Here is an 8,139-nt window from a genome sequence, read left to right as displayed (position 1 = left end):
TGATATCTAGTGTGGATTAATTGAATACATTTTTCACTCAAGTTGGTTAATATCACTAATATAGGCAGTCATTTTATTTAGGCCGCCTAAGTCATACTCCCTCGCTTGTGAGATGGCGAGGCCTTGACTTGCATCCTTCATAATACCCTCTGTCATCACGAAACTCTCTCTTTCCTGTCTGGGGTTGTATTATTCCCTATTATTGGTCATCATGAGTTTGTGGAAGTTAATGCAGCACTTTTGAAAAGAAGAAAAACAAATGACAGAATCTCCCCATATTTGATCAGGATGTAATCTAACTTCTGCCAGGAAAGCTCCCGTATCAGCCAGGACAGGCATTTTATTTGGTGGTGATGGCATTTAATTCAGATCATTTGCTTTCCATTAAGTAGTGCATATAAAACTGAGCAACGGAGATTTTTACTTGCAGGCTGTGGTGTGATATCTTGGATAATGGACACACCGACAAAAGTTAATGAAGTTCAAACTCCTAGGCAAGGAGAGTTTAGAAGGGAAGGTGCCTTTTCAAAGCAAGACCGAGGCTGTCACTCAACACCATCAGCACTAATTCGTGGACTAAATATCTAAGTCAATCAGAATCTAGTCCCTAGGAAAGCAGAGAAAGAAACAGGTAAGAATTCAGAAGTTTCTTGAAGTCAAAAAATGGCCCTTGCTGGCCGTGTGCGGTGGCTCACGCCTGTAATCCCAGCACTTTGCGAGGCCGAGGTGGGTGGATCACAAGGTCAGGGGTTCAAGATCAGCCTCACCAAAATGGTGAAACTCCGTCTCTACTAAAAACACAAAAATTAGTCGGGCGTGGTGGCAGACACCTGTAGTCCCAGCTACTCGGGAGGCTGAGGCAGGAGAATGGCATGAACCCGAGAGGCGGAGCTTGCAGTGAGCTGAGATGGCGCCACTGCACTCCAGCCAGGGGGGACAGAGTGAGACTCCATCTCAAAAAGAAAAAAAAGAAAACATTCCCTTGCTGTCAAAGTCAATTTAATTCAAGCAGGGAAATAATCCATCTGGTATTATAATTTATTTTAAAATTATGGGAACTTTGTCTTTTCTCCTATTACTCCCTGAATAGTAAATAGGCTTTTAATTCTCCTTTCTAAAATCCTGGTAAACAAACAAAAAGAGCTTGAGAGGATGCACAGTTTGTTTGCAGTGTCTCTCTTTTTTACCCTGTGAGTGAAGTAATACTATTTCTGAAAGCTGGGGGAAAATATTGCAATGAAATTTATTGGTGATGGTTTTCAGGAAAAAGAAACCTTCCAACAGCAGAGCTTTTTATATCTGTAACACAATGGAAGGCTTTGGTTTGATTTTCCCTGTCACATATGCCATTGTTGTCTATTCATGAATAGCCTTGAACTCCTTCTGCAAGAAGAACGCCACTTTAGATAGATACTTTATGAACTCATAGGGTAGGCAAAATCTCCAGGATGGGGAATAATATGCGATACCACACAGATTGTGTTGTTTTCACAGTTTGCTGTTGTGTTTCTTAGTAATTCACATTGAACACGGAATACGGGATATTTTGAAGTGATATATGTTCATCAAGAAGTTGAGCTGCAGCAAAGTCGATCTGTCTTGCTATGTTATAGTGAGTGATGAAAGATTTAGGCTGAAAAGGACTGTGTATTATTTCAAATGAGGAAACGAGGAATGAGAATAGATGCTAGATGTGTAAGTACTGGTTCAGTTTCCATAAGCTGTAGAAAATAAATTCAGTTTATTCAGAAATTCCTTCAGTCCATCAAGGTAGTAATTCTTAGACTTCATTATCAGTGTCTCATATGCCCTCTTCACCCCACTGTCCCCTATCCAAGGTGTATGTAGAGCTACTTATTCCTACTTGAGTTCCTTTTTTGACTTTCCATTGATTACTGGGAAAGGTAAAGGTCCATTTGAAAGGTAAGAATTGTTCCCAGCTCTTCTATAGGAATGCAGCATCTTCAGTCTCCTCAGCTTCTCCTATTAATCTCCCGCCTTGTCTTCACCTAAAACAGATAAAGAAGGGACCCTTCAGAACTCTTTTGTTTCAGTCTTTGGCACCTCCAGTGCCGCAGGTAGAATTGCAGATCCAACACCATCTTCCCTCCACCTTCGCTTTAGGATCAGAAGTGAACAAATAATTTCGGGTCTGGAAAATTAAAGAAGAAACTTGGGAGCCCTAACTTCTAAGTCTGGGTGCAGGTGAAGGCTTAAGGAGATCAGGGCAGAGATAAGATGGCCTGAGAAGAGAAAATATGACTTGGGTACAGATAACTCATCTGAGAAGGCCGGGAGGAATTTCTAATCCAGGAGGGGAGGTAGGGAAAGAACTAAAGCCAATGATGGATCTAGTTGTCTCTGTATCACCCTTTGTATTGATGATGAAACCCCTGTCTCAATGATAAAACAAACAATAAGAAGATAATCAAGAGAATGACAAATTAGTAATGTTTTCCAGGACAAACACCACAACACCTTTCAAATGTGCATCATCACTGTCCACTTAGAAAAAGCCCTTCTGAGATCTGCTGGTGAACTTCTCCGCCCTTATAAGGGACCCAGTCTCCTCTCCCCTTCCTGATTTCCTAGTAACAATTAGGCAGTGTGTGTCAAAGGCTTTAGACTGGACATCATTTTTAAAATTCTGTAATTTTTGTGTCTTAAAGAACTTAGGTGTAGTGGTTGCAGAAGAACTCTCACTTTCCTACTTCCTGCATGGAAGTGATTCAGATAAAAGTCTTATTTCCAGTTTTGATTGTGAGGTCTTCTTACTTTCCTCATTATGAACTATATTTACTTTCCCAGAACGAAGAAAGGTTTTGGAGGAAAATTAATCATCAGAATGCCCTAATGTTAACATATTTCCATAGAGAAGAAACAAAAAGAAGGGATAGAGAAAGGAAGGGAGGAAGGAAGGAAAATGGAGAACAGGCATGGAAGAGCAGGTCCACTGTACTGGCTGCTAAGTATGTTTAAATCCATCATCCCCTTTGAATCTTTGGAAGACTCCTAAGCTAGATGTGATTATCCCAGTTTTACAGACAAGGGAACAAAGACTTGGAAAATTTTAAAAAATTTCCCAGGGTCACAGACAGTAAAACCAAAGGAAAGAGGGAGAGGAAGAGAATCAGAAAGTGGTAGTTGGTCTGACTGCAATGTCCAAAATTGACCTTTTCCAATAAGTTTACAAGGTGACATGATTATTGAAAGACTATTGTGAAAAGCTAATAGAAGAAGCTGAATGAAATCGAGGGATTCCTCAGTAGTCACAAGGCCTGGGAGAAGTTATAGGGGAGAGGCTTGTAAGGCTCTAATAGGTCTCAGTATGCAAGGGTAAAATAAGTGACTCCTGTTCCAGCAGCCCCCACAAACAAGACCCCCGCACCCTCCACACCACACACACACACACACACACCCAGGTATCAGCATGCATGGCAGTTTTGAGGTGTTTTGGAACAGAGACTGCATATCTAATAAGAAAGTGTACGAAGAATAGTGACTGCAGGTAGGCTGGCTACATAATTTGCAGGGATGCTTGTATAAAAGCTATTAAGAATTTTGAAACAGTGATAGCAGAACTTTAAACCAAGTACAGTTTTTCCGAGCATGAGGTCCTGTGCAGCTTCACACCCGTGAGCTGACCCTGGATGCAGATGATTTTGACAGATGACAACTGCTCTCAAGAACTGAGAATGGCTCTGCCAGTTCTTTCCTCATCTAGGTGGGAATACAATCAACGATCTATATTTCCACCTTTATCAACCATTGTCTTAATTCTCTTCCCTACCACACGGAGACGTGATGTCATGAGATCTGGCCTGAGGCTTCCATCCTTGCTGCTTTATCCAGCCTTTCTGGCTGACTTACTTCTTTTCTGTTCTTTTCTTTTTTCTTTTTCTCTCTTTCTTCTTTCTTTTCTTTTCTTTCTTTCTTTCTTTCTTTCTTTCCTTCTTTCTTTTTCTTTCTCTTTTTTCTTTCTTTCTCTTTCTTTTTTCTTCTTTCCTCTCTCTCTCCTTTCTTCCTTCCTTCTTTCCTCCTTTCCTTTCCTTTCCTTTCCTTTTCTTTCTTTCTGAGACAGAGTTTTGCTCCTGTTGCCCAGGCTGGAGTGCAGTGGCATAATCTCAACTCACTGCAACATCTGCCTCCTGAGTTCAAGCAATTCTCCTGCTTCAGCCTCCTGAGTAGTTGCGATTACAGGCACCCGCCACCATGACCAGCTAATTTTTTTTTTGTATTATTAGTAGAGACAGGGTCTCACCATGTCTGCCAGGCTGGTCTCGAACTCCTGATCTCATGTGATCTTCCCACCTCAGCCTCCCATAGTGCTGGGATTACAGGTGTGAGCCACTATGCCTGGCTGACTTATCCCATTTCTCCCTATTCTTAGTTGCTTATCTCAAAATCCATTTTCTCTATAAAATTTTCTGTTAAAACTGGCAATTTGATAACTTCCCATCTGATCTCACACTGTTTAATCTGTATATTTAGTCCCTGATGGTGTTTAATTTAGCAGTTTATTTGTTTAACTTATTTTATGTCTAATTATTTGAGGTGTGAGACTTCTGTATCCCCCAAATGGATGTGTATTTCTTGGAGGCTGGGATTTTACAAAATATTCAGTACTCTGGGAATGAGGCGATGGGAGTAAAGACACTGCGAGGCTGGGCTTCCTCCCTCACGTCTTCAACAGACTTCCGGGGCGTGGGGAAATGCCAGTGTGTGCAAGTTTCTATGGCAGTGTCCTGACCTGAATGTTGCTAAAAGAATTGCTAAGTGGTCTCTCGTAGGAGTGGAGCTGATTTCCCCAGAGCTGCCCCCTCAGTGTGGTCCACTGTGAAAACACAGTGAGAGCTAATTGTTTTCTGACAGATTTATAATGCCACTAAATCAATGCCAGCATTTAGGCCAGATGGAAAGCTGTGGACCAGACTGGCAGAAAGAAATACGGGCTTCCACTTTTCCTTTTCCCTTTTTTAGAGGATGAGTAGCCATGGAGGGAGTCACAGGTAGGTGGGAAGTTGCGTATACCGGTGTTACCACGTGTGGGATGATGGGGGCGTAGTGATCATATCTTGCTGTATGTGTGAATAGATGTTTAATGTATTAGGCAACAATACTGTGGTGCACATTTATTTGTATTCTTTTCCAGATACCACACACTGAAGGCATTACAATAGCTATTCAGCTGTACTGCTACTTATAATTATACACAGTTGAAACCTCTCTGAGCCACTCTCTCCCTGCTGCAGCCTATAGGAAGCAAACATATAATACATTTGGTTCTCCCCATGCATTTTGACAACTTTTTAAAAGGCATCAGGATAATGTTTGCATGCATTATGTAGCTGGAAGAATGAAAACCCCATTACAAGATCTAAAATGGCTAGATTCTCTTAAAGTGACATAAATCAAGCCCATCTGACATCGCCATTTCAAGCACTTATGTTGCAGGCACCAGGAAGAGTATGCAAATATAAATGGTGCGTTTTAGTGACAGAGAGGGTGAAGCCTCAAACAGAAAGATTTAGAATGCAGCTACATTTGATACCCAAAGATATAAAATACGCTTCCTCTCTTGGTGGACACAAGTGAGTGTCTTGGGCTATTTTTACTGTCAGTGATCATAATAGCTTCATGGTGTCCTATTGATCTGTGTGATTAATATTCTTATCTAATGGAGTGCAGACCGTATTGGATGTTTATAACCTCCACACCTCTTCCCAACACTAATGTGGGCTTGGCTATGTGTAACAGGGCTATAATTCCCCCATAAGCTCCCAGGGCATCCTAACCTGCAAGTGATGCTACTGTCATTTAGTAATGCCATCGGTGATCTGGGGCCAAATTATCTTTACATGGGCAGTTGTACATTTGGTTGTTTATAATCTACTTTGTTAAAATTTTAATGATAATGGAGGATCATTCTCCTGCTTTAATGGTACATTTTATTTGTTTTTAAAAGGTGAAAGTATCTGTTTAATTCTTTAAGACAACTTTTACTGGTAGCTTTACTGTCTTAAAAGTTCATATTGTAAAATAAACTATTCTAGAAGTGTATGGTTTCTTAATAGAACATAAAATCTGAAAGCCAACTAATTTGCATAAAAATATCGAGGTATATAGCCTCTGGCATAATCTATTTAAGATGATCTTGGTCTGAATTTTCTTTCTCTCTTTTTTTCTTTTTCTTTTTCTTTTTTTTTAGAGATTGGGTCTCACTCAGTTGCCCAGGCTGGAGTATAGTGATATGATAACAGCTCACTGCAGCAGCCTCGACCACCTGCCCAGGCTCAAGTGATCATCCCACCTTGGTTTTGTGACTAGCTGGAGCACCACTGCCCTGGCTACTTTTTTGTATTTTTGTGTTTTTTGTATAGACAGGGTTTCACTGTGTTGTCCAAGCTGATCTTGAACTCTTGTGCTCATGCGAGCTGCCTGCTTCGGCCTACCAAAATGCTGAGATTACAGGTATGAGCCACTACATTTGGCCTGAATTTTCTCAATATTTGTTATTTTACCAAAAATGTATAAGTGAACATTAATTAAGGGTGTGTGTGTGTACATGTGTGTGTATCAAAGAGAGAGAGAGATTTCCCAGTACCAGATACTGAGATCATGTTTATTTCAAAATACATTTTTCTAATATAAAGTGGAAAAATTAAGTAACAAAATACCCCTTCAGCTATTGTTTCTTATTAAAATTAAATATACAAATTACTTTCATTGTTTTAAGAGAAAAGACGCTGCATTTATTTCTACAGTAATTTAGCTCATACTTAATATTTCATTTGTCTTGCCATAAGCAAACAAAAACTGACGTAAGTTCTGATTGTACACATTTGCATATGTGCACACACGCATGTGTATGAGCATGAATTTTATGTATCTGTGTGTCCCTGCATATTTTTACGTGCATACTAGTGTATGTTTGTGTGCATGGGCATTCATGTGGGCCTTTGCGTGTGTGCATGTTTGTGAATATGTACATGTGTATAAAAAGGCAATTTGTGTAGACCACGTTAGGTTAATTTTCAAGTCAACATAAATTCACTGAGCATATACGTATGTCCCTAGCATTTAGTGAGACACACATGATCCAAAAATGAGTGTGATCCTTTTTTAGACCTTAAAAATATCAGAGCAGAACAGGAGAGATAACTTTGGATATGAAGAGTAATGCAATAAAGTAATAAAATGCATGTTTTACTAATTTAATGTATGAAGCACTTAGCAGATAGGATGGACTTACACATTCAGAGAAAGGATAGGCAATCAATAGAGGAAGATCATGATGATATGTGAGAGAGTATTGAAGCTTAAATAGAATTTTGCCCTTTAGAGAAAGGCAGGAGAAGATAAATTAGAATAAAGAGAGCAGAGTGAACAGACAAATGGAGTTGTGACAGTGGATGCTGTGTTGGAGCAATGATTATTTAAATGTTAGGAGCATACAACATGAAAAGAGAAAGGAAATTAAGATTGCCTGAGTGCTTACTGCAATATAGAGAAACATGGTGGTGGAAAAGATGGGTTTTGTCACTGAATTGTCCGCATGTGACTCTCATCTCTTCCATTTACTAGCTGTGTGTTTGTGTGCAAATAACCTCTCTGAGCCTTGGTTTCTTTTTGTGATAGTAACTACAGTGAGGATTCATTGAAATTATAAACTTAATACAATGACTGGTATATAGTAAGCATTTAATAAGGAGTATTTAACTGCTATCTTGTGCTTGTCCTGGAGATAATATTGATAGTTAAAAGTCATTAAGCTTCCTACATCACAGATATATACATCACGCCATTTAATTTTTACAATAGCTATTTGACATGATTACTATTAGTATCCCCACTTAGAGATGAGGACATCTTAGGGAGGTCACAGAGAAGAGTAGGGCCATAGCTGGTTTTGCCTGACTCCTGAGGCTGGCCATTTTGTCTCCTCTCAGGGAGGTCACTGGTAGGAAGTAAGTCTAGAATGGAAATTGGTGTCCAAATGGTGAAGCTCTGGAATAATAAGGCAAAGAATCTGGATTTTTTTTCTCCTCAACAGTAGAAAAGCATAAAATATTTTTCTCAGGGAAATTATGCTACCATTCATTCATTACTTCATTCATTTAGCAGTTACATATTGCACTC

The sequence above is a fragment of the Trachypithecus francoisi genome, unplaced genomic scaffold, assembly GCF_009764315.1.
Source record: "Trachypithecus francoisi isolate TF-2019V2 unplaced genomic scaffold, Tfra_2.0 Lachesis_group15, whole genome shotgun sequence".
NCBI classification, from domain to species: Eukaryota; Metazoa; Chordata; class Mammalia; order Primates; family Cercopithecidae; genus Trachypithecus; species Trachypithecus francoisi.
This window is presented reverse-complemented; position numbering follows the sequence as displayed.